The 26,091-nt window shown below is 47.2% G+C and overlaps 1 pseudogene; it reads left to right on the forward strand.

The window, feature by feature from the left end:
- The window catches only part of LOC116904253, an 83,328-nt pseudogene extending 63,792 nt beyond the window's left edge, over positions 1-19,536 (forward strand).
- Positions 19,537-26,091: the final 6,555 nt, after the last annotated feature.

Here is a 26,091-nt window from a genome sequence, read left to right on the forward strand (position 1 = left end):
TCCTCAATACTATTCAGAGCGGTGTGTATTTCATAAAGCTTCCCAATGTTATCTTCTTCACGGAGTTCTTATGTTGCGGCTTGTATCATTAGTTTTACAGACACGTTGGAGGACTGATGGAGCCAAATCAGATCCACAGAGACTGACAAAGCTTCAATATCAATTTTTTTTTATTTCACTGGAGATTTACTGAGACCTTTCTGTGATCTAGGCGTAGGGAATACAGGTCTCTCACAAAACACAAGGCACGCACAGACAAATTTATAAGTGCAGTAAAAAAAAATCACAAGAATATCAATAAAACTTTATGTGGGAGGGACTAATTTCACGTGCTTCTGAGAGAGAACATTGGCACTAAACACTTTTCTTAGACTGAATGGTGAACAGTGTTTGCCCAAAGCATTGTAGGCAGAGGAAAAAGCATGGATCCAGGCCAGAATGCATTAGAAGGGAATGCAGAATAGCAGTAGCTGGAGAAAATGGCCAGCAGCAGAAGGCCAACACAAACAAACACACCGCGTGGTCACAATTAAAAGAGCGTGCGTTTGGGCGTGAGGGAGCTTGTGGTTCAGTGTGGGTGGCAGCACTGGCAGGTGGATTTGTCCCAGATGGAATTTGCTGGGGAGCCAGCATCACTTCCGGATGTGAAGGGGAGACGCTCGTGCCTGGATCTATGTCCTCAAGTTCCTGTCTGAGGAGAGGACGAACATGTAGACCCCCCCATCCCCTTCTCTTGCATTAGAAACACCCATGTGTGTGAGGTCAACCAACCTTCCCCTGTCATCAACCTAGGCCTGAGCACTTCTTAACCCCTGAAGTCCCCAAGCTGCTTGACTTGCTTGGTCCCTGAACCAATCATCACCACGCATGAGCCATTCCTGTCCCACAGTCTGCTGGTGCCTGGCTTCTATCCTCCCCCACACCTGTTCTCTGTCATTCAAACTCAGGGCTCCTCCCTCCCACTCAGTTTCTGGAGAGCTAAAATGGTTAATAACTGGCTTAAGTGTGACCACTGTTTGGAGCCATCTTTTACACTTCCTTCAGGGTTTCCCCTTTCCCTAAAGGGATCCTCTATGTCCTGCTTTCTCTAGACATCCCCCAAACAGGCTGTCTTGCTCCTGGATTTTAAGTCATCTCAAGACACTAGGCTACAAATTCCACTGGGCTGGTTTTCTAGAAACTGACAGCAGTGTTTTCCCCAGTATCCAATACAGCAGGAAGGGTATAAGCCAGAGATACCAGAAACAAACTGACTCGGCAACCATGGCATTTGTGAGGGTACAGCTTCAGGGCTAGCTTGACCAAGAGACTTCAGATCTGTTTCTGTTCTCTCTCATCTTGGTTGCTCAGTGTTATCTTGTAGAACTCAATTTGCCAAACAACTCCCTCCCCCTTTCCTCTAGCTCCCGGAAACCGCCATTCCTGCAGATGCGACTACTCTGTGGACCTCATAGAAGTGTCGTCACACAGCCTTTGTCCTACTGCAGCAGGCTTGGGTTACCCAGCACACTGTCCTAGGGATTCACCATAATGGAGCTCATGCCAGAATCTTGCCTTTCTAGTTCTGAATACTATTCCACTGCACACACACTCCCTGTGTTTGTCCATTCGCCTGCTGGTGAACACGTCCACACTGATGCTGCGTCGCACCTGGTCACGCTACTTCCATGTTAAGTTTTTCAGGAGGCAGACATCATATGTTTCCTATAGTGCCTACCCCTCAGTGTTCTCATCACTTGTTGGCTCTGTCCTGAAGCTTCCATTCTTCCACACTACGACATCTGAGGGAGAGCGGGCGTTCTTCCAAGCACTCCCAGCAGTGGTGAGCACATAGCTTGGCTAGTGACTGTGGCAGAGGTTGAGAGGAGGGTGAAAGCTTACCCAGGCTGCTTTGGGGCTGTCAATGGGTTTGGTCAATGTCACTATTAAGCACCATTGCTGTATAAAGCAGGGATTGTCAGGAGAGGGGGATTAGAGGGTCATGACTACTGGTGGCCAGGAACCTGCACTCAGAATGCTAAATCAGAGATATAATGAACTTGCCTGCTTTTAAAGCACAGTCTGTTTAGCGTCGATGGACAGGAGTATGGATTTGCCTGGCCATCAGTTTAAAGTATGACTCAATGCTTCTCCAAGTATGCTTGTAATTCTCCCCTGCACATCTGCATCACTTTACAATGTATTACACGATGCTGCCTGTTATCCGCACACTCACTTTCTTACACTCCTCTTCGAGGGGAACATCCTCCTGGTTTACACATTAGGAAACTGGGCTAGGGGATGCTGCCCCGGGCAGAAGAAACCCATCCTGTGAAAAGTGGCTCTGGGGTCCCAGCCAGGGGCATCTTTCTCCATCGGTGGCTTAGGAAGACCGTTTCATCCCTCGGTTGGGGTCCACATCCAGAGCTTTGGCCCCGTTAGTTAACTCAGTTCTCTTGTCTGACGCTGACCAGGCCACCATGCTGGCCAGGACATCTAGCGGTCTGGCAGGCCATCACACACGCACACCGAGTAATAAGACTAGAGCATGTGCAGGCCCGGAATGGAGGAGCCTGTGACCAGCATCCAGAGCCTCTGCTGTCAGCCTCGGACATCAGGGATCCAGAGGAGAAACGCATTTACAGCTGGGTCTCTATGGCCAGAGTCAGCTTCCTGGACACCCTTAAGGGAGTCACAGAATGGGAGACTGTTATGGTAAGGTAAGCTCAGAGGAAAAAGTTTGAACTTAATGCAGCATCGGTGACCTAAGGAAGTATAAACAACCGCCTGCTCCCACACCTCCATGCTTCCCCCATGTCCCCGAGGCTCTCCCCCAGCCTCCATTCTCTTTGCCCTTCTCACCCCCTTGCCCCAGATTGGGTTTAATTGGTCTGGATGGGACCCAGGCACCAGGACTCTCGGTGCTTCTGGCTTCCTGTGAGGACCCCTGGCACAAAGGCTCTGGGCCTTGATTATCTAGGTAAAATGACATTTTTACTTATTTATAAGTGGGGAGACCATTTCCACGAATTCAGAAGTCTCTGTCTTCCCTGCTGAGTTTGTCTCCTGGCTCATCTACGTCTTGGAGCAGTTCATTCAGAATTGCTCGGACAAGAGCCATCTTGTTGAAACACATGGCTTTCTCTTATTAACTGTACAACAAAGGCACCGGTTTCCAGATGTCGAGACTTTTCTTCACAGCTTTTCATCTGTCATGAAAGAAGACATCTTGGCCAGATGCCTCTGGCCTCTGAGAAGGATTTGTACTTCAGCCCTGGCGAGGCCACTTGCCCAGGACTGAAGCCTTGGCCTTGGGACTGTAGAGCCGAAACCTTTCTGGGAAAGCCCTGGCCGGACGCCATGGACACCTTTCTATGGCTGTGTAGATGATTCAGATACTGGTGACAAAGAACATGGATGCTGGGTCGAAGGTCTGTGCACAGACAGATGGGACACGAAAGGCTTGGCTTTTTCAGATGCAGAATGGACAGGGCAGCCCCTCAGCCCCCTTCACTGTGTCAACACAGCTCTTTGGGAAATGTCAAGGCCTTAATTTAGGCATTAATAGCCACTCTCCAGCCCTACAACCCAAATATGGATAAGGATCAGGTCTGACTGAGGTCCCTGTCCCCCAGTTAATGACACCAAGGATCTGTTAGCAGCTTGGTGCTTGTGGTGGTGTGAATAGATATGGCCCTCATAGACTCACATGTTTAAATGCCTGGCCCATCAGGAATGGCACTATTAGGGGGTGTGGCTTTATTGGAGTAGGTGTGGCCTTGTTGGAGGAAGTGTGTCACTGTGGAGGCGTGCTCTGAGGTCTCCTATGCTCAAGCCACACCCAGTCATGGTCTCCTTCTGCTGCTTGCGGATTAAGATGTAGAACGCTCAGCTCCTCCAGCACCATGTCTGCCTGTACACTGCCATTCTTCCTGTCATGATGAGAATGGACTGGAACCATGAGCTGTCTCTAGTTAAATATTTTCCTGTATTAGAGTTGCCCTGGACATGGTAGCTCTTCACAGCAATGGAACCCTGAGACAGCACTTCTCTGCCTGTCTCTTGATTCCTCCAATGGTGGACTTCACAGCCATCTCATGGAGGTGCAGATCTCCCTTTTCTCCACTTCTGGGTTAGGTGGGTGGATCTGCTCACTCTCAGTGCCCTTGGCAATCAGTTACCCTTTTTTCTACCTTTTTCCTTTTCCTTCCCTCTCTCATCCTTTCCCCCTTCCTTCCCCCTTTCCTCCTTTCTTATCCTTTTTTGTTTTCTGACACAGATCTCATTATTTATCCCAGGCTGGCCTCAGATCTGTGGTCCTCCTCTCTTGATTTCCCCAATGCCGGGGTCACAAGTGTGCACCACCACACCTGGCCAGGCATGTGCCACCAGCTCTCGTTGTCCCCTTTGAGAATGAGAAGTCCTTGGCCTGGAGAGGACCAGGCGCCCTCAGGAGCCTCCTCAGCCTCTCCTACTGTTTGAATAAGAAACTCATTCCGGTAGACAGAGTCTGACAGGGGCCAGGGAAGGCGTTGCCTTCTGCGTCACTTTTCCTTTATTCCCGGACTTCCTGAACATTGGCTACAAATAGTGACAGGCATTCCATAACCCAGTGTGAAGGTGGTGTGCCTGTCACAGCGGTCTGGGCCTGGTCAACCCGACTCAGGTCTCAGAGGGTGACTCCCTGTCTGCAGGGGACCTAGGAGACCCTGACCTCCAAGCTGCTGGTGCAGTGACCTTAGCTTTAAATGGCTCAGGGCAGGTCTCCCTAGGCCACAGAGAAAGAGTCTCCATCCCGTTTCCCACCCTCAACAGCGGGGGCTTTGGCTTCCTTGGCTGTTTCAGGCTGTTCTTGTTTCTACTGGAGAGCCTTGAGTGTTTGATCTCCAACTGGTCTCCTGCTGGAGAGACCCAAACAACCCAAGTCAAAACTATCAACAGGAAAAGTGTCTTAGGTCAAGAATGCAGCCGGAATAGCTCCAAGCCGATCATTCTGCCCCAAGCCTACTGGGGAGGCCTTTACCTGAGTGGGACAATGAGTGTAGGGCTGTCCCCAGATACTCTGCCTTCTTCTGCTCCCTCTGCACGACCCTGCTAGTGAAGGGACCTCCAGGGCCCAAAGGCACGTAGGCTGGTGGTGACAGCTGACTGACATCCAAGTCCTGAGACCTAGGGATTCCAGCTGCAATTCCACCATGCCACCTGATAACCCTGCAATAAAAAGACGTGCTTTGATCAAACAAGTTGCCATGTTTTGTGGACATTATTGGGAATTCCAAGAGAAAAATACTTTCTGGTAGTTAAAATTATTTTTATTTTATGTATGAGTTTTTGCATATGTATGTATATGTATATGTATATGTATGTGCACATGTGCTATGAACATGCCTAGTGTGCAGGAAGGACAGGACAGGACGTCAGATTGCCTGGGACTGGAGTTATAGATGGTTGTGTGTTGCCATGTGGTTGCTGGGAATTGAATCCAAGTTCCCTGGAAGAGCAGCCAGTGCTCTTAACTATTGAGCCATCCCTCCAGGTCCTAGTTTCTGGCATTTACAAGTATTTGAATATAGGTCACTGGGATATACTCAATGGTAAAGGCCTTCCCGTGACTCCCAGGTCCCCTGAGAGAAGTTCTCCCTGCCGAGAGAGAGGGAGAGAGAGAGAGAGAGAGAGAGAGAGAGAGAGAGAGAGAGCTTGTCTGAGAGAGAGAGAGAGAGAGAGAGAGAGAGAGAGAGAGACTCCCACTCCCATGCTGAGAGAGAGAGAGAGAGAGAGAGAGAGAGAGAGAGAGAGAGAGAGAGAGAGAGAGATCTGCCCACCTCTCTGTTGAGGGAGCGCTTCCTTTCTCAGAGAGGTTATCCTTCTCTGTGCCCTCACCTCTGGCTCTCTGTGCTGAGAGAGGTGTCCCTCTTTTTTGCTCCCTCCTGCCTGTCCCCTCTTTGATCAGGTTTGATTGTGGAACAATTTCTTGTGACTTCTTTACTTTGCCTGATGCCAGAAGCTGAAGAACGATGCATAAAACAGAATCTTTTCCCTTTCCCATCCCAGTCTCAAAGGTGCTTTCCCTCAAATATGACAAAACCACACAGGTCCTTCATTCAATTATTTTCTGACTTACTCCCTGTCCACTGACCAAGCCAGTTCAGTGTGGCCACTGGTCCACAGTTCAGTGTGGCCACTGGTCCATGCATCCAGCTCCCTCAGAGTGTGAAATAGCAATGGCTCCTGCATTCTGATCCATGTCACCAGGCTGGCCTCAAATTTAGAGAACCGACTGCCTCTGCCTCCCGAGTGCTGGATTTAAAGGCAGGTGCTACTCTCCCTGGCGTGGGAGGATGCCTTTCATGACGAGGTTTTGAAGATCTGTAGCTGCAGGTGCTCTTGCAGAGAGCGTCAGCCTGGTGCAATAGGAGGATATAGGATGGGGTATAGGACAGGAGAGCCGATATAAAGCACCTATAAGGATATGAACATGGTGGGAGGAAATAGGGAGGCAAAGTTTAGAACAGAGGCAGAAGGAACACCCATTCAGAGCCTGCCCCACATGTGGCCCATACATATATAGCCACCCAATTAGACAAGATGGATGAAGCAAAGAAGTGCAGACCGACAGGAGCCGGATGTAGATCGCTCCTGAGAGACACAGCCAGAATACAGCAAATACAGAGGCAAATGCCAGCAGCAAACCACTGAACTGAGAACAGGACCCCTGTTGAAGGAATCAGAGAAAGGACTGAAAGAGCTTGAAGGGGCTTGAGACCCCATATGAACAACAATGCCAAGCAACCAGAGCTGCCAGGGACTAAGCCACTACCCAAAGACTATATATACATGGACTGACCCTGGCCTCCAACCTCATAGGTAGCAATGAATAGCCTAGTAAGAGCACCAGTGGAAGGGGAAGCCCTTGGTCTTGCCAAGACTGAACCCCCAGTGAACGTGATTGTTGAGGGAAGGGTGGTAATGTGGGGAGGATGGGGAGGTGAACACCCATAGAGAAGGGGAAAGGAAGTTGTTAGGGGGATGTTGGTCTAGAAACCAGAGAAACCGGGAAGGGGAATAACAATTGAAATGTAAATAAGAAATACTCAAGTTAATAAAGATTGGGGGAAAAAAAGGATATGAACATGGTCATTACCGGTCAACATGCATGTATTTAATTTCCATGCTGTACCCCATTATCCTGTTAGAGGAAGTGTGTCACTGTGGGCATGGGCCTCGAGGTTTCAAAAGCTTATGCCAGCCCAGTGGCTCTCTCTGCCTGCCTGCCTGTGGATTACGATGTAAAGCTCTCAGCTATTACCCCAGCACCATGCATGCCACCATTCTCCCGGCCATGATGGTAATGGACCAAACCTCTGAAATGAAAGCCAGCCCCAGTTAAGTTCTTTTCTTTATAAGAGTTGCCTTGGTCATGGTGTCTCTTCACAGCAATAGAACTCTCTAAACAGTGACCCAGCATCCAGGAGGCAGAGGCAAGTGAATCTCTGTGAGTTTGAGTTAAGCCTTGTCTAAGGAGTAAATTCCAGGACAGCCAGGGCTACATAGAAAGAGCCTGTCTCAATAACCAATTACCCCAAAAAGAACAAACAAGCCTCCCACCCCCCGGCAACAACGATATGACAGAAGATCAAGTCTATGGGTGTTGTTATTGATTAGACCATGTTTAGGCAGCTGAGTTGGGGAAGCTTCATATAGCTTACCTTTATTTGCATTCAACACACATATTTAATCTGTGTTTGGAACGTCCTCTTGATCCATAATCACTGCTTGGCAAATACATTCCCAGGAGTATAAATATCAATGCTATATTGGCAGAAATCACAGCTATTAGCACAATAGATCCTTTTTCTTAGTCTTGCTTTTTGATGAGAATTCTGCTGTGACATCAGAATTTGCCTCGTTTGATTTTGGATCATTTTTATCAATCTCCCTCTTTGGATATTTTTGCTTAGTATTGTCTTTTATACAATAGAGTGGATTTTTTTTTGTTGTTGCTAGTACATTTGATACTTACCAACCTCAAGTGATATCCTTGCACTCTCATCTAATAGCAAGAAGCAACCAGTAGCCGTCTCTGTAACCTGTCCCTTTCTCTTCATCCAGTAGAGCATCTGCTGAACTGTCTACTTTCTTTCTTTTTTTTTTCTTGGTTCTTTTTTTCAGAGCTGGGGACTGAACCCAGGGCCTTGTGCTTCCTAGGCAAGCGCCTACCTCTGAGCTAAATCCCAACCCCGTCTACTTTCTTTTTAACATGGAGCAGTTGGCAAACCGAGTTTGAGAGTTGTGGGTACTCGCCCCTTTGAAACTGACTTTCGATAGTCTCTCACCTGCGTTTTATGCTTTCTTTCTCTCTTTTCTTGAAAAAGAGGAAATTACTTTTAATATCAGGGGTTATAAAGAGACTCATTATTCTCACATTCATACAAGCTCAATTAGCTACGGAGCAGGTTGCAAGCCTACTTACTCCCTAACACTTCTTAGTTAGCCACCAAGCGACCCAGAGACCGAAGCAGTCAGTGCCTCAGTCAGGACCAGTGTCAGCACTTAGGAAGGTGACCCAGAAGGTTTGCCTAGCTCCAAGCAGCCTGGGTTACATAGTGAATTCCAGATTAGCCAGAGGAAGAAAGAAGACTCTCTCCATATATGACGTAACACGTGCTACGTGCATAGAAAGGAACGGCAAACATCAGAAAGAAGGCCCTGTAGAGAAGAAAGCGAAACAAAAGCTGCTGTGCCATTTGGGATAATTTGATGAGATTGCTTGACAAATTCACGTGTGGTCGCCTTGCCTGCTGCCCTGGAGGTTAGGACTGAGGCCTGGGCACAAATGCACCCAAGGCTGACTGAATGCAGTAGGATCTCAGAAGACATGGGGCGGGGGAGGAGTGGGGGTTGGGGGAGGGGTTGCGGAAGGCGCTGCCAAGGAGTCACATCCTCAAGGGCTTGTCCTCCCCCCCCTTTAAAAAGTAATTAATTAATTAGTGTTATGTGTGTCCGCTCATGCTCACACGAACCCTGGTGGATGCGTGGAGACCTGAAAACAACTTTGGGGAGTCAGTTTATGCCACTGTGTGGGACTCAGGGATTGACCTCGGGAGAGTCAGGCGTGGCAGCATTCCACTGGTCCCCTTTGCTACCATTTTATCCAGAGTCTCTTCTGTACGCCTTGGTTGAAAGTGTAAGCGCACACACATGCACGGATCATTTTCTGGCCCCCTCTCTTGGGTTCTGCTGCTCTGTGTGGGTGTTTACGCCAGTTCAATACCGCCTTGATTATTTATTGTAAGTTGTGAATTGGCTTCATTTATTTTGGCTGCTCTTTCCTTGCATTTGTTAAATATGAAGATTGTTTTCAGCCTTTATGTTTAACAGTTGGTTTTGGTATGTGTAAGGTCTTTGGCTTCCTTCCTGCCTTCGGGCATCTTAAGTCACTCAACAGAGTGTTGCTGTCTAAATGTCTGACACCTGATCTTTTCCCTTCAAATGACCTGGTGTTTTCACTTAAATAATAACCAAGACCTAAGATTGTATCAGTGTCCATTTTCATCTCCTGTTCTCTGATTGGCTGCAGACACTTCCTGCTCGGTACTGTTTCATTGGTTGCTGGTGTTGTAGGTGTCTCATGCAGTCTATGTTGCACAGGTACCTTGTTCTTGTGCATTTATAATTTGGGGTTCATGAAAATGTGCTACTGTCTGACTGTCTTGGTAGATACTGCCTGTGCGATTTTGGTTTTCCTACGCTGGGTGCTCTGTCTCTTAGGGAGGAGCCCCGGGGAGGATTCACATCTGTGCACAGGTCACTATAGCTGTATTCCCAGAACTCTTCTAGTAGGCTTGGCCAATTTCAGACACGACTTTTGCTGTTTTTTTCTTTCTCTTCCTTGTTTAGCAGCTTGTGAGGCATCCCTCTGATGTGTCTAATGAGAGTCCTTTGCCGCGAATACAGCCAAGACAGCCATGTACGCTCCCGACCCCCACTCAGGGGTGTGGAGGATCAGCTATTGCTTCATTTGCTGAGGGTGTTTACCTTTCCCACTCTCCTGTTCATTTTGTTTAATTGAGAGAGTCTGGGAGATCTGAATGTAATTCAGCTGATGTATTCTGTCACGCCACCGAAAGCTCCTGGCTTAAAGAAAAATTTACAAGGCTTATCCCTTAAATAGCATTATGTTGCTATGGGATTTCACTTAGAAGCATAACCATGTTTATATATCAAGCATATACGCCTACAGAGCTTTACAATTTCTGCATAACATTTCCTCTTCTCATCAATGTGTTTCTTAATTTACGTATTTCATCGAGTTTTTGCTATGAGGAATTTTTCACTACAACAAAAAGGACACAGTAAAAATTCTGACGTATTTTAGTTGGGGTTAATGTATAAATTTACACATTTATAAAGCTGTAACTGGAATGTCATATACAAATTCTTTCCTTTGGATTGTAGGCACCTGACATTATTTATTTATTTTTACAGCTTGGGGCTAGAGAGATGGATCGCTCAGTAGTTAAGGGCACCGGCTGCTCTTGCAGAGAATCAGGGTTCGAGTCCAAGCAGCTCACACACTGCTGGAAAACCATTTGCAGCTCCAGGTCCTGGGAATCCAGTGTTGTCTTCTGTCTCTGTGGGCACCAAGCTCTCACGTGGTACACAGACACAACATGCAGGGAAACGCTCATCTGTTGCAGTAAATCTCTAACCCCAATAAGCCCATGCAAAAACCACACAACTCAGTTACAATATTTATAAGCTGCACACTTAGACTGGGCAGATTCACCACTGCACTACTGTATTTCCCAGCTATGAGATCGTTTCTTACTTGTGCCTTCTCCAGGTCACGTGGATCTGCCCCACCTTCCTTCTACCCCCTCTTCCTCTGTCTTCTTCCTCTCTCCTCTTTCTGTTGCTTGTCTTGACCTGTAAAATCCTCAACCTTTAGTTCTAGTATTTTGCGCTCCCTATATTTTCAGGTAATATTTAAGTTGTTCTTTGATTTCTGACGGGATTTGAGATTGGTTGCAGTCTCATAGTTTTGAGAGGACGTTTTTCAGATGGTATGCAAGCTAAAACCAGGACACGATTCAGGTATAGAACTGTAGCAAGCCTTTGAAGTTAGGGTAGATGGGAGAGTGCCTTATCTAAATTGACAATATGATGGACTGGGTGTTAAGTGTATCTTATACTTTATAATTTGCATAACTGTAAAGTTGTACTCGATTTATATCTGAGAGAAGAGAGTCTTTTAATTGGACAAAAAGGGGGGAAATGTTGTGGGTGGCCCTGGTGCTGTTTGTATTCTGAGGCTAATTCTGCTTCCCCAAGAGGGGCTGCCCTGATGAGTAATGGACCACGTACTCAGTGATTTCATGCGAACACTCTCCTCATTTTAACTGGTCAAATAAAGGCTAGACACTGTGATTGGGCAGTGGAAGGGACAGATGGGGCTAGAGGTTTTAGAGAGTGGGGGAAAAGAGGGAAGGAGAGAGGGGGAAGATGGAGGAAGAGAGGAAGGAAGGTGGAGCAGAACCACATGACCTGAAGAAGCCACAAGTAGCATGGGATCTCATAGCTGGGGAATAGAGTCAGGTAGTGGTCGATCTGCCCAGTCTAGGCATGCAGCTTGTAAATATTGTAACAGGCTTATTGGGGTTGGAGCAACACTCATACACATAAAATAAATTAATCTAAAATATTTAAAAGCTTTAGTTTGTCAAATAAACATTCCTTCTTGTCTTGACAAACTCCTTAAATGTATTAACTTTCTCTTTAGTTACTCAGTATTCCAGTTGCATAAGGAAACACACACACACACACACACATACACACACACACACACATGCACACATATACACACACACACACACCCATACATATATTTGTTGAGGGATTAGGAGCCTCATGTCTTTTTTTAGGTTTATTTAATTTAATTATATATATGTGTGTCTCCATGTTGATATTTGCCCCTTAGTGCAGGTTCTTGCTATGAACATCCTGGCATGGATCCTGGGACCTGAACTTGGGTTCTCTGCAAGAGCAGTACATGCGCCCTCCAGCCTGATCTTAGTTTTTTTGTACATTATCTAGGGAGCCATGACTACTCCAAACTAGGGTAAGTGACATTTCCATCTCACTCCAGTTCCTGATTCACTGTTTTATATTGGTTTGCTCATTCTTTCGAGAGCTTTCTTAAGCACCTGCTGAATGCCAGTCACGGTAGGAAGCAGAGATGCATTGAGCAGACCAGATGCACAGGTGCTGTGCACAGGTGTGTCCTTTCCTATGGCAGCTGGGGTGTTCAGCAGGTGCTGTGCACAGGTGTGTCCTTTCCTATGGCAGCTGGGGTGTTCAGCAGGTGTTGCACACAGGTGTGTCCTTTCCTATGGCAGCTGGGGTGTTCAGCAGGTGTTGCACACAGGTGTGTCCTTTCCTATGGCAGGTGGGGTGTTCAGCAGGTGTTGCACACAGGTGTGTCCTTTCCTATGGCAGCTGGGGTGTTGAGCAGGTGCTGCTCACAGGTGTGTCCTTTCCTATGGCAGCTGGGGTGTTCAGCAGGTGCTGCTCACAGGTGTGTCCTTTCCTATGGCAGCTGGGGTGTTCAGCAGGTGTTGCCCACAGGGGTGTCCTTTCCTATGGCAGCTGGGGTGTTCAGCAGGTGCTGTGCACAGGTGTGTCCTTTCTATGGCAGCTGGGGTGTTCAGCAGGTGCTGCTCACAGGTGTGTCCTTTCCTATGGCAGCTGGGATGTTCATATCTAAATGGTTAGTTCCACTCCTCATTCACGTCTAGGTCATGTCACAATGTTTGCAATACATGTGTGTTTACTCTTTTCATCTTCACCATACTCCTGTATGGTTGGCAATATTCTCCATGCTCCCATTTCCAGATGCAGACAAGAGCGCATAAATGTTTAGGTGGGCTTCTCCTAAGTGTTAGCAGCAGGTAAACCTGGGGGTCTATCCTAGGCAACCTGCCTTCAGAGACCACACTTTTCTCATTGGCCTCAGAGGTAGCCCCTGTCTCAAGGAGCTTCACATGCAAATAAACCAACCATACAATGTAGTAAGGGGAAAAAAAGAGTCCAAGTTTGGTGCGGTGGTGGTGCACACCTTTAACCCTGGCTCTTGGGAGGCAGAGGCAGGTGGATCTCCACAACTTTGAGGCTAGTCTGGTCTACAAAATAAGTTCTATTATAGCCAAGGCTATGTATAGAGACCCTGTTTTGTTTTGTTTTTTGGTTGTTGTTGTTTTTAAAGTCAATGGACTGGAGAGATGGCTCAGTGGTTAAGAGCACTGACTGCTCTTCCAGAGGTCCTGAGTTCAAATCCCAGCAACCACATTGTGGCTCACAACCATCTGTAATGAGACCTAATGCCCTCTTCTGTCTGAAGACAGCTACAGCATACTTTAAACAAACAAACAAACAAACAAACAAACAAACAAACAAACAAATCCGTGAAGAAGAGGGGTTAACTTATTTCTGCTGGTAAGGTTCAGTTTGCCAGGGACAACATCTTGTTTTGCGGAGACGAAGGCTTGGATAATCAGCGGCAACCCTTGGAAGAAGTCTCATGCACTATGGACACTGGTGGAGTGGGCCGATAACATGAGACCATGTGGGTGGGGTGGTCCAGGGCCAAGGGGGCTGCTTCTGTACTGAGTTCAGTCTGGGTCAGAAGTTCAGTCTCCACACCCTCAAGTCTTATAGCCGCTGGGCAACCACTTAGCTCCCCCTACGTGGTCCTTGCTTAACAATCTCACACGCTGGTGTCCGGCTCAAAGGGAGTAATTAGTGTAGAATGCTGAGAGCTAGGCAATGTGAAAGCTGTTGCTATTCCTGAGAAAGAACAATGGCATCCAGTGTGTCTGATGGGGGCAATACGGAAACACAACTGTGCTGCCTCACTCTACTGATTGCCTAATAAAATTGAATTTAATGTCTGGGTTCAAACCCTGAGCTCCTAGGAAGAGTGTCAAGTGCCAAATGCCAGGTTCCACTGCAAATTCTAAGCTGTGCAGTGTTGACTGACAGGCTCAGTCCTGACAGGGGATGACCATGTGACTCTCCACACCACTCTACTGTGGTGGTCTTTTTTTCCACCTCAAGGAAAATATAAATATGCATCCCTGTACTACAGTTAGAACAAGTTTGCTGCCGATACGGCCAGTAAAGTGGCCCCAGCCACCACAGTTACTGTCAGGGAGCTCCATGAACAGAAGCAGACGTTTTCCTGAGATCAGTCCTCAGAGGCTGTGGCTGGGGTTTGCTGTGGGAGAAGTCAGCAGAAGGGCTGCCTTGCTAAGACGGGCATGCCAGTCTAAAGTCCCAAGAACCCTCTCTCCAGCAGCGTTTCCTCCAACAGCAAACAACCTGAGAGAGATGTGAGAATATGCAATCAGTGTGGTAATGGAGATAAAATATTACTATTACAAATTGGGCTTAGTTGGTTATCAAAAAAAGAATGAAGTTAGGAAAATGTGTTGGGAAAATATGGGATGTTTGAGGGGGAGAAATGGGGTACATGTGATTATATTTCAAATGATCATTCTTATACATGTGAAATTATCGATAAAACAAGTATAATAAGGATAAGTAATACATATATATTTGTAGATATGACATGAAAGAAAGGGGGATTGGGGATTATTTGAGTGGAGGAGGGGAACAGTGACTGGGATGTAGGGACAAAGGAGAATGGAGGTGTTGAGCACAGTATAATGTATGCTCATGGATGTATGAACACGTCAAGCAGTATAATGTATGTTCATGTATGTGTGAACATGTCAAACAGTATAATGTATGTTCATGTATGTGTGAACATGTCAAACAGTATAATGTATGTTCATGTATGTGTGAACATGTCAAACAGTATAATGTATATTCATGGATGTGTGAACATGTCAAACAATATAATGTATATTCATGTATGTATGAACATGTCAAATGAAATTCCTTCTTTTGTATGCCAACTAATAGAGATTTAAAGAGAAAAACTTTACAATAGAATGCGGAGTTTGTGAAAGTATAAAGAAAAACATGGGGTTTTGAAACAATTACATTATGTGGATTTCTCTAGGTAGGTCCTGGGTCCTTTCCTTGAATAACACTGTTCTATTCTCCAGGCCATAAACACTACATTTAAATGATCCCTTGGTTGAGGCCTTTGGCATCCAGTAGCTGGCCAGGCCAGGCCAGGCCAGGCCAGAAGAACCTTGCATTGGATGAAAAGTTCCCTCCTACCCAGCTTTGAGTCATTCCTGAGCAGGCCTGTGGTCCTCGTGTTCTCCTGGGGTTGCAGATGGTGTCCTTCCTTGGTGTGTATCATTGTGAGAAAGACGCCAGGCCCAACTTGTCGAGAGCTTCATCTGACCTAATGGAAGGTTTGTGTACCACAATATACCACTGAAGAAAGTAGGGGAAAGGCTTATCTTTGGGATGAGTTGCCGTGTTCTGCATGGTTTGTGGGTCTTTCTTGGGAACTGGTTTGTGGGAGGAACATGAAAGAGTTGGGACTTGGGGCTAGAAAAGCCTTAGAATGCTCTAATCAGGGATTAATGTGGTACTACTGTGGAAGTTTGGAAGATTGGAATCCTGACAGAAATGTGGACAATGGAGGTGTGTCTCCTGAGGTTTCAGAGGGAAGGCTAGAGGCATTTGGTATATTGGCAGAGGATCTGTCTTTATTCTGCTTATGTCCCGAGAACTCAGCAGAGCTCAATTCAAAAGCAATGGAGTGATTTGTTTGGTGGAGGAAGTTCCATGTCAGGGTAACATTATTTAGATCCAGAAGTGGGGGGGGGGGAGAGACAGAGAGACAGAGAGACAGGGAAGATGAGAGGAGAAAGAGAGAGGGGAGAGAAAGAGAGGAGAGAGAGGGGAGAGAGAGAGAGGGAGAGAGGGAGAGAGGGAGAGAGGGAGAGAGAGAGAGAGAGAGAGAGAGAGAGAGGGATTATCAGTTTTACCTTCTATTTTATTTAGTCTTTATTTTATTTAAGTCTTACTTAAGGGCATGGTTTGGTGCCTGTCGCATTCAGGGCCAGTATTTTCTACCAATTCAAGTCCCTCCCAGATGACACAGAAACCGCCTTCTTCAGTGATTTAACACCCAGTCACGTTGACCCTAAAGATTAACCATTGCACACACTAAGACCGGAAAGTGGTTTCCTACTGTTCAGTGTATCAGTTTCAAGTCTCACAGCCTAGTCAGATTCAAAGGGGAGCAGATTCAAAGGTGCAACTCCCATAATCCTCAGCGCCGTGCAGATCCCAGACCATAGACGAGATCTATTAGTGCTGCAGCTCACAGAGGGGACTTGCTTCTAAGTGTGGAGGGACCTCTCGGGCACTCCAGCTCAGCATCTCAGTCTCTGGGTCCGGGCCACAGTGAGAGTTCCTGTCCTGCAGATACCCCAGCGTTCTCTCTGGACCTGGGTGTTGCACGTAGTTTTAAAAGCTACTGCCTTTGCCCAGGATCCACTGTGCTACCAGCCCCTCATGGCTTCCCCTTTGTTTACCTGCCTTTGCTTTAGGAGGTAATTGTGCTATGAGCTCCCACCCAGGACCCTTGAATCAGAGGATAAAACACACACACACACACACACACACAACACACACACACACACACACACACACACACACACACACACACACACACAGAGTTAATTCCTTTACAATTTGCCTTCTTGACACAATTGTTGAGCATTACTATCTCCCACCTGGAAAAGCATGACCTCACCAATTTCTTGTCTCTGTTTCTACACCTGCCCTAACCTTCAGTGGCTAGTCCCACCTAGCTTATGCCGAACATCCTTGGCCACCCGCCTATAGTGGAGACCTCACGTGACTGCTGCGTTCTTCCTCCCCTTTTCTGCATCTCCTTTCCCTCCTGGGACCGGGAAGTCCCACCTGTACCTTCCACCCAGCAATTGGCCCATCAGCCTTCTTTACTGATAAAATCAAGAACCAATTGGGGAACAGGATTTTAACATCAGGACCTCCCTGTACACCCGGACAGGCTATTTCCCTAGGTAGATTCATTTTCTCCTCTACTTTGCTGCCTCTGTCCTTTGCCAGCAGGCTTCCCTCAGCCCTTCTGCACCAGCGACTTGAACCTTGAGTTAACCTGCTTCTACTTGAGCAAACTGGTCCAAGGAGCTCATGCACAAGCATGGGCATCTCTCTGCAAGTGCATCTGACAGCTCACAGGGATTCTCAGTTCGATCGAAGGGAGCTCGGCTGCTTTGTTCATAGCATCACATCCTCTGCACCGCTGACCTGCCTCCCAGAGCCATCCGATCAAATAAGCTGTCCAAGACCAGGCTCCTGATAAACTGGCAAGAGGCCTGAATTTTAGAAAACACTTTTTATCAAATTAAAAAAAAATTAAGCCCCCTTCCTCTCCAGTTCCATGGGAGCATATAGCTTTGGTAAAGGTGAGCATGCCTGTATTTGCTGGGCCTCAAAGGTTGTGTAGCTCCTGCCAGAAGCAACTTAGAAGTCCCATTGGTTGCATGATCTTGGTCAGATGAAATGTCTTCTGGCTAGCATGTGTTCTATTTGTTGGCTGTTCCACCCCATTGCAACCCACTTTCAGCCCAGATTTTCTGTGTCAGGAGGGATGGATAGTTGAAAAGGCCTGTCACTCCCCAGCCAAAGCTCACAGGGTGTGTTGAGCCAAAGCTCACAGGGTGGGGGTGGGAGAAGTGGGCTTGGATTTGCTGCAGTTGACAAGGAAATGTTCTCGCTGCAGCACCATCAGACCACTTGCCCTCTGGAGTGAATTCTCAGTGGGAAGGGGTGTCAACGAAACTCAGCGTTTTCACCTTAACCTTGTGGACCTTGAATCTGGACACCCCAAGTCCCCCCACTGCCTCATGGGTCCTTGCAGAGCCTAGCAACTACATTCTATAAGGCTCTGGATATGTAAATCTGACCTCTGTTTCTGTAAGAGGAAAATCCACCAGGGCCTGTGTATACTCTGAAGACAAAAGGCCTCTCTTCCACACTAAACAGGACTCAGTTCTTTATATTGTGAAGTGTGAGGAATTCACCCTCAGCTGGGGTTCAGAGGGCTTCCTGGCTGTCAGGCATCTCCATCACAGGACTGAAGCACACTGCAGATTCACACCTCCGACAATCTCAACCAGATGGGGAAAGGCCTTTTGGGGGATTTAGCTTCTAGCCTTTCTGCTGTAGCTATACTGTGAAATGCATGCTCTGGGAGCTATTTTAAGGCATAGGGAAATATTCATAGGGCAACACTAAGTTTAAACAGAGAGCCGAGTCCCAAGCTGCTTTTTCAGGAGGATCTCAGCTTTTGTGGTCTAGATGCATCTGGAATGTTGATGATGGCAAGTTTGCACTGAGTCTTTGTCATCACCTTTCAAACGTCTGCAATGAGTGTAATTATTGTGTGTGGTCAATATGTAGTCGGTGTCAATGTGTGTGTGAGCGTGCACATGCATGCATGTGTGTGCATGTGTGTGTGCACGCGTGTGTGTGTGTGTGTGTGCGCATGTGTGTGTGTGGTGAGAGGGAGAGAGAGAGAGAAGAGAAATAGACACAGAGACAGACACAGAGACAAAGATATAGAGAGTCAGAGAGACAAACAGACACAGCGAAACAGGAAGAGAGAAGAGCCGGAGCCAGAGCCAGAGCCAGAGCCAGAGCCAGAGCCAGAGCCAGAGCCAGAGCCAGAGCCAGAGCCAGAGCCAGAGCCAGAGCCAGAGCCAGAGGAGTCCATATGGAGGTGAAAACATGTCAGAGCAGGCAGCGGGAACAGAAAACTGGCTCCTTCACACCCAAGGCTGGGCAAACAAATTGGACATGGCGGGAGGCTACAGACTTCCAAAGCCCTTGTGACGTACTTCCTCTGTTAAGTATCCAGGTTCGAGGGCCTGCGAGGGGGCGGGGTTTCCTGGGGCAGTGCTCTCAGGCATCGACTGACGCAGAGTGGACAACCGTCATGTGACACGGAAGTGACTCCGAACAGGAAGAGGTCTAGAAAAATAACTGTCCACGACACCGAGTGGAAGTGGACTTGGAGTCACCATGAACAGCAAAAGGTCAATATCCAACACAGCCTACCTACCCTGTGCAGCCTCCTAAGAATCCAGTATCTCCTCAGACCTCACATCTTCCTCAGACTCCACTCTATACCTGCATACTCAGAGCTCTATCGTCTAAGCTTTGTTCATTCAGGGACTGCCACAGCCCCTACCAAGTCAGCTGCAGTTCCTGGTGCCTCATTGTATGTGCCTATGGCCCAGTCCGTGGCTGTTGGGCATTTAGGCTGTGCGATCCCCAGGCCCATTACCCAGTTGGTCCCATCTATCCACCTGGCTCAGCAGTGCTGGTGGAGGGAGGGTATGATGCAGGTGCCAGATTTAGAGCTGGTACCACCGCCGGTGACATTCCTCCTCCACCTCCTGGATGCCCTCCCAACGCTGCCCAGCTTGCCGTCATGCAGGGAGACAGTCATGACTCCTTGTAACTCAGCGCAAGGGAAACTACTTCATGGGTGGCTCAGAGGGTGGCTACACCCTTTGGTGAGGAGCCATGGCCACTCCTGTGCTGGGGAAGACATCACATACCTTCAGTTCTCCTCACAATGTAACTGCTTTAGTCATATGAACCTGAAGTTGCAGTTTAGACACATGTTTTTGGGGTGTCTTTCTGGTGTCGAAACTTTGAGGCACTTTTCAAATTTAATAAGGAACCGTGTAAGGGTAGCATCCCCTCCATAAAGCATTCTAAGAAGGGAGGTGTCCATTCTTCAGATGAATGTGAGTGAAGCAGCCCCAAGACTTAATCTCCTTTAAGTCTCTGGTTTATCTTACTTGTTAATGAAACACATTAGCTGTCTGCCTTTTCCTTCCCATCCTCTGCCTCCACTTGTCCTGCCCCAGTCCTCCACCCCTCCCATCGGTGTCCATGGAATCAGTGGTGCAGGACCGAGAGCCAGTCAGACTCAGCCCCCTGTCTCCCTGCGCCTGTTCTACCTGACATTTTTTAACTCGTCTTTCATAAGGATCCTCTGATGCAACCTGAACCCAACTGTTCTCAGTGTAAACTGTCCTAGGAAAATTTAAAAAATGACAGGCAGGGAAGAAGATGCGTACCAAAAGCTTGACTTTAAAACCTAATTAAGGGAGTTTTAGATAAAAAACTAGCTATCACTTCCTGAGTGTCCCATGCAGCCACTTGGGCTCCCAGGAGTTTCCTGAGGTGGATCAGTAGGGTCATGTGAACGCCTCATTATGACATAACTTGAGTTCAGCGAGAGCGCTTTAGGATTAATACTTCAGTGATCCTTAATGTATTGATTTGTTTTCCAAGATTGGATTTTATTTTATCTGAGATTTCCGTTCATCTAAATCTTGTGTTCTGTACATGCGATGTTTGACTGTACCATCCACTGTTATGGAAGTGTATGTCTCTCTACACTGTGGTGCTCTTAACGTGTGGATTTTTTTTTATACTAAAAATGTAGAATAAAGACTATTTTGAAGATTTGAATCAAGTGATGAAGTTGCATTAAAAAAAGTATTCATGTTCCCTAACTTCCACAATCAGCGCCATCAATAGGGAACAAGTGTTCAAATACCCAAGCCTAAGAGGAACATGGAAACCATCATAGTAACCCTTCCTCACAACTTGTTACAATGTTGCACAGTCGGTATGGTGTTGTTATGTTATATGTTATGTATATGTTGTTACTATATTTGTTGGTATGTTATTACTAGGTACAGTTCCTGGCTTGCAGTGTGGGTTACTCTGTTCTGTGCTGATCTTTGATAACAAGCTTTTTATTGCACAGTTTACAAAGTGGATTATCTCAGAGGCTGCAAATTCCTGAATTAAATTACACATTTTAAGCCTGTAAATCCAGGGTAGCCAAGGACCCAGGAAGGCGATGAAAAGCCCTTTTGCAAAATCTGAAGGAAAAAAAGAAAGAAAGAAAGAAACAACCCACGGAGTTGAGAAGACAGCTGGTCATATTGAAATCCCCGCCAATCTTTGTTTCACAAAGAGACTGAAGTGCTGGCAGGTGGCTGCCGTGTGGGTAGGGGTGGGTGGGGCTTGAGTGGGGCTCGCAGGTGGGACCCTTTTCCCAGAGGTGTAGTGTCAGCTAAAGCAGAGGGGGCTGGACCAGAGCCAGAGTCTACAGAGGTTTTAAAAAGAAAAACAGGTAATTCTGGCAAGCCAATTAACAGAGGAATGGAGGAGGGGTGCTATGTGGCCACGGTGACCTCAGCTGGCCCAAAGTCCTTTCCTGATGCCCTCCAGATGCCAATTAACCCTGTTCCCCAGAGCAGGGAGCCAGGTGGTCATGTGCTAGAGGTCACTTCCCCTGAACATTTGCAACAGGTTTGTTTAATGCCTGACCTTTCCACCAAGCACTAGACTTCTGCTTCTGCATGTTATGAGGGTATCAATAATTGTCACAGCTAGCTGACAGGGTCCCTCAATCTATCATGCCAGTTGTAGAGACCACCTTGAGAGGTTGGTGTTCATCAGTGTCATCACACATTTACTGAACACGTGTGAGTACTGGCAAGGCAGTGCCAGGCTTGGTGTGTTTACCTCCCACTGTGGGACCATAAAGGCGCTGAGGATAGATAATGGGGTCTACTTCATCTATCCCGTGTGTGATCAAAGGGACATGTTCGTTCACACTACAGGTATTCACGGTATCAGAGAGTCCAGTAGAATGAAAACAGAATTCTACCAAATATTTAAATCATGGTGATGTGTGGCCAGCCTTTCCTGGGTTGGCAGAAGTCACAGAGGGCTGGAGTGGGGTTCATGGTTTTCTTCTAGCTTCATTCGGGATGTATGCATGCAGTATCACTCCTCGTCACTGGGTTGTCAAGCCTGCCAATCAGAAGCATTAACCCATCCAGGACAACTCCAACTCTAAGAGGCACTTAGGTTAATTTGCACAACGTGAGAACCATCTTAAAAACTTCAGGAAGCTAGAAAGGGTTAGTGCTACGATAAACTGCATTTTAGTTTTCATTACAAAAAGGGGGTACCTGGTAAGAATTTAAGATCCAGCCTCGCCTTTCTCCCATAATTATCTCTGGGGCGAACTTTGTACAAATAGCAGGGGTTCACACTGAGTGTGTGCTCTGAGCGTGTGCTCTGTTAGGCATGTCCAACAACTCACTGAGGTCACCAAAGGAAGTGTTTTCATTTCACAGAGAATTATGCGCATCCCCTTGGAAAGCTGGTGACGTTCAGGTTCCAGTCAGCAAGGGGCATTGTGAGTGTCAGTCCAGCTCTTCCTGGATCTTTGACGTGTCACTACTGTGGGCACTAAATTGGTCTTAGGAGTCATGGAGAGATTTTCACAAATATGAAGACCCCAGGAGCTGGACTGTGAGTCTTGTGCAGAGCCCTGTAAGAGTCTGAACCCAAAATGGGTTTGGAGGGACAGTGGCTGGGGTCTACAGGATTGTCACTTCTCCATACATGGAAGTTGGCTGGCAGAGCTTAAGGTAGCTATGTCTGAGCAGTAGTTGATTCTTAGAGAATCTCAAGTGGATATCAACGACTGACTGACTTTTCCTTCAACCAGAGACAGAGAAACTATGCTAGTCCTGTTCAAGGGAGACATTGCCTTCTCTCTGGGCTCCGAATCCCAGGGTACAACACAGAACTACTACGTCCCATATGTAAATTGCTCTCTAAGTCTATTAGAGAATTGTTTCTCTTCCAGTTCCCTAGATAAGTCTCTGCAGATTCACTCAGGAGAATGACGTCTTCAGATTGCAGACCTACACCAGGCCAACATCAACATCAGAGATGCTTGGCCTCCTCCCTCTTCTCTTGTTTCTTTCTTCCTCTTCTGGTAACTACAGTCAGACCTTAGAATGTGTCAGAGCATAAAAATCCTGCTCAAGCCCCTCCAGGGCTATCTCTCCCATGTGCACTACTCCTGAGGATGGTGTATTTGGTCTTTAATATACCAGGAGAGCTCCCACTTTAGAGTCTTGGCCTTCACAGTGGCCCTCCTCATAGAATGCTCTCGCTCCAGGTGCCTGTGTGCTCCATCACACCAACTATCACTCGGAACCAGATGAGTTCTGTTTTTTTTCCAACCAGAAGACCTTGATTCTGGAATGGTAGTAATTTTGAACTTTGGTTTGAACTTGAGCAGTTGGGCTCATCCAACTTTAGGGAGTCTCTCAGGAGTGCTTTGAAGTAAATCAAGGCAATGTGAGCTGACTTCCCCTTCCAGGTCATCACAGAGGACAGCAAAGGGAATCCAGAATCTTCAGGAACAAAGTCATCTTCTATTCAGTAATAGACATCTTCTAGGCACTGACTGAGGCAATGAACAAGTGGCCAGGACACCACAGAGAGTTCTCACCCTCAGTGGGCTCACAGACTATTCAAGGTGTCAGTCAGTAAGCAGGTGGCCATGTAAGGAATACTAAAATTATATGTGAGTGTGTACAGTCACGGTGAGGTGACTAGTCTGAGGTGTTTTCAGGAAAGACTCCCCTCACAAGGGACACTGATCACTGGGTTGTAGGGACCTTTGTGTGCTTCAGTAGAAGTAAGGGATGGCTGCAACCTTATCCTCATTTCAAGACTGATTGTTATAAGCGGGGACTAGTTGGGACAGGCCTGTGGCCCTTGTAAAAGTAAGTGAAGAGAAGTTTTACTAATAGAAGAAATGAACAAGGGTCAACTCTCTTCTGTGCCAGGGGTCAGGGTGGTTGATTTTTTTCCCCTTCTCCAACTTGCAATCTAAACTTCCCTTAATTTGGGGCAGATAAGAACGATTTTGGGCAGATAAAACTAATTTTGGGCAGATAAGGACTTCTGGGAAGTTAACATTCCCTGGGGCTTGGCAATGATTCTGCTTGAAATGATTACCTCAGATTTTTCTTTTAATCTACTTGGAATTATTAAAGCACGTGCGCGCACGCGCACACACACTCACACTAGCACACACACTCACAGAACTGTCAGGTTTCATAATAGATGAACATCTTCTGGAACTATTGAAATTCCCAGAGCAAGCCTCGGTGTCACTCGAGAAACTACCCAGAGGCCCAGGCTTTGGCAGATGCAATGCTTCATCATTTTTGGCTTCGTTAGCCTCCATGGTTACACATGATAGAAACAGCAGAGAGCGTGGGGTTGTGTGTCACAGAGAGGAATCAAAGAGAAAACTTTCATGTGTTAGGTTAGCGACTTGGCGGGAATGTTGGAGTGCTCTCCTGGGAGGATTTACTGAAGTGGTCCCCGGGAGGGTTTACTTCACAGAGAGGCAATTTGACCAGGTCCACTTCTGGCTGAATGGAGAAATCTCAGCCCTTGAGGCCGCACCTCATTCTTCATTCTGCCTCAGCTACCAGTGGGAGATACAGGTGACTGAACAGAGTAACGTGTAGATAGTGTGCGTGATTGGCCCTCTTCTCTGGACTGGAGGGCCTTATTGATAGTGTAGGCTGTGAGCAGGCCAAGGACAGCCATCCTGGCTGCCTCTCCTGAGGCTTCCTCGCCGCTGGGTGTCGCATACACAACTTCTCTGCCTGGCCTGGACTGTGTGTGACCTATGCTAGGCAGAGAGGTAGTCTTTCTACTATCTGGAATCCCAGACCCACAAGGGCTCACTGGCCTAAGGCCCAGCCAGGAAGGTAAAAAGTGAGGAAGAGGATGAGTGAGTGGGGCCTCCATACTACAGAGAAGGAACAGTGATGGCATCGAAGTGACAGGCAGGCTTTCAGACTCCAGAAAGCACCACGGTAAGTGCTTACACAATCCTGCATCCTCTCAGATGGTATTTGCCACATCCAGATGATAAAGGAAGGATTTGGGAGACACAGGTGACCTTCTACTGGCTGATGGATTGGTAGTCAGCCTGAGGGTGGTCGCTCTGTGGGGCCCTGGCCAAGGCCGTTGTCATTGGAACCCTCCGGAGCAGAGGACCCAGAGAGGCTAAAGGCAGCCCTCACTTCTCCAATGCTACACTTGTTTGTGTTTGCACCCAAGGGAGTTCCAGCCTGCGGCGAGATGTTCCTGACTATAAGGACACAGTCCTCTAGCAGTCAAGGCGGATGGGTATAGCAGTGAATTAAATGCCTATGGATGGCACTGGTTCATTAACTGTTGGTAATGCTACATCTTGAGGGTGGCTGTCTTGGCTAGTTTTATGTCAACTTGACAGAGGCTACAGTTGTCTGAGAGGAAGGAACCTCAATTGAGAAAAAGCCTCCATAAGATCTAGCTGTAGATCTGGCAAGCCTGTAGGGCTGGTGGTCCTGGGTTCTATAAGAAAGCAGGCTGAGCAAGACATGGGGAGCAAGCCAGTAAGCAGTATTCCTCTCTATGACCTCTGCATTGGCTCCTGCCTCCAGGTTCCTGCTCTGCTTGGGTTCTTGTCCCGACTTCCTTTGATGATGAACAGTGCTGTGAAAACATAAGCCAAACAAACCCTTTCCTCCCCGACTTGCTTTGGTCACGGTGTTTCATTGCAGCAATAGTAACTCTAAGACAGGGCCTTCTGTTCATTTGCGAAGGCATTCAAGAAGTGTCCAGGGACACAGGCTCCTCCTCACTTCATGGTCCCCTTAGGCTTCTTGACTGAGGACAACAGAGAGATAAGAGTGATGTCCCTCAGGAGCAATCACAGGCTTGAGAAGTCAGACTGAAACCACAGGTCTGCCAAGTATAGTGCCAGGAGCAAGATTGGAATTACAGCCTTTTCTGAGCTGTATTTAGGATACAGGAAAATCCTGTAATGAACAATAAGAGGACCCCTTCATATCCTCTGAACTGATCAGTAATTTTAGTACACGCTAGTCTAGACTTATGGCATTGTATCACACAGAAACTTTATGTTCCTTTTAATTGCTTTTTATTGTTACTGGCATTTAGGGGCAGAGGCCCTGGATATGGGCCCTAACAGGTCAGGCCGAGCCACCTGTCCGCACCTGTATAATAAAGACTAGGGAGAGGGAGGGGCCAACAATATGAGGCATTATAAAGATTAGGAGGTCCAATAACCCCAAAGCCCATTTTCAGAGCAACAGGGGCGGGGATAAGAGGTCTGTGTAATTGAGTAGTCCTGGTCAGAGTGTGGTCTAG

Source organism: Rattus rattus, chromosome 6 (assembly GCF_011064425.1).
Source record: "Rattus rattus isolate New Zealand chromosome 6, Rrattus_CSIRO_v1, whole genome shotgun sequence".
Classification (NCBI taxonomy): Eukaryota; Metazoa; Chordata; class Mammalia; order Rodentia; family Muridae; genus Rattus; species Rattus rattus.